This window comes from Chinchilla lanigera, unplaced genomic scaffold (genome assembly GCF_000276665.1).
Source record: "Chinchilla lanigera isolate Chin_1 unplaced genomic scaffold, ChiLan1.0 scaffold00014, whole genome shotgun sequence".
Classification (NCBI taxonomy): Eukaryota; Metazoa; Chordata; class Mammalia; order Rodentia; family Chinchillidae; genus Chinchilla; species Chinchilla lanigera.
In genome coordinates this window covers 32,008,727-32,010,285 of record NW_004955415.1, presented here as the reverse complement: position 1 = coordinate 32,010,285, position 1,559 = coordinate 32,008,727, and positions in this window count along the sequence as shown.

Below are 1,559 nucleotides of genomic sequence, written 5' to 3'. Positions count from 1 at the left end.
TTTAGTTTTTATCTTGAGACAGGTTCTTGCTCAGTGACCAAGTTGTCCAGGCTGGGCTGGAATCTGCAGTCCTCCTGCCTCAGCCTCCCAGAGTGCTGGGAAGACAGGCGTGTGCAGGCTTCTCTCACCCTTCTCGCTCCCTCCAGCCACACTGGCTCACAGCTGTTCTCCAAACTCCCCGGACACGATGCTCCTATACACCACAGAGCTGCAGGGGCTGCCTCCGTACCCACAAGTGCCCGCTCACAGGACCTGCTCACCGCGGTCACACTGAACAAGCACAAGCTTTATTTCTTGTCCTTCCCTAAGCAAGGCCGTGTAACAACCATCCGCAGAGCACGCACGCTGCACGAGGCCTTTTTATTAATTTATGTTTGTGGCACCTAATGTTTACACTCCTGGGTGGAGTTGCCGCGTGTACATAACACAGCTCAGTTCCTTTCTTTGCCCCCTCCCGCACCCTTTGAGCCCAAGCGTTGGAAGTGCACAGGCTTCCAGGCGCGATGGTGCACCCTGTAATCCCAGCTACTCCAGAGGTGAAGGTGGGAGGACTGAAAGTTCAGGTCCTGCCTGGGCAACATAGCGAGACCCTGTCTCAAAATTTAAAAAAAAAAAAAAAAGGGCTGGGGATTTAGCTCCAGCGGCAAAGCACCTGCCTGGCAAGCGCAACGTCATGAGTTCGGTTCCTGGTAAAGAAAAAAAAAAAAAAAAAAATGCTAAGGGTGGCCAGGTGTGGTGGCACAAGCCTGTAATCCCAGCACTCGGGAGGCTGAGGCAGGAGGGTTGCTCCGAGTTCGAGACCAGCCTGGGCTACACAGTGAGCTCAAGGCCAGCCTGAACTGCATAATGAGACCCTGTCTCAAAAAGACAAAAAAAAAAAAGTTAAGGGGTGCAGCTCAGTGCAAAGGCCCGGGGCCCAATCCCTAGCACCTCCATGTTACATTTGGATGCCACCCCGCAACCCTCCTGCGCTCACAGACAGGTCTCTGGGGATGTGGCTCATGGATGTGGCTCACCACTCATGGAGGCATGAGGAATGTGTGCAGATCAGTCCACCAGCGAGTTTGTGGATGGACGTGCTGGTGGGAGGTGCTGTTGGGCAGATGAGGGGTCACTGTAGGGTGCTCAGGAAGGCTCTGTCTCCTTCCCAGTTCCCCTCAGCTCTCACTGCCTCCTGGATGCCCTGCTGGGAGCAGCTCTCCCCATCATGCCCATACTGCATGTGATACAAAATAAACCTCTCCTCCCTTTGGCTGTGGGTGCCTGGTGTTGGGTCCCAGTGATGAAGAAAGTGGCTGAGATGCACACACCAAAGAAGGAAAAGAAGTCTAAGAAAGGATGTGTGTATATTCTATGCATACTATCATGTGTGCACGTGTGTGTGTGTGTGTGTGCATGTGAGTGTGTGTGTGTTTATGTGTGGTATGAGGGATTAAACCCCCGGCATGCTGTACCACTGAGCTACATTCCAAGCCGTTTTAATTTTAAGACAGAATCTCACTAAATTGCCCAGGCTGGCTTTAAACTTGCAATCCTCATGCTTCAGCCTCCCCAGTACC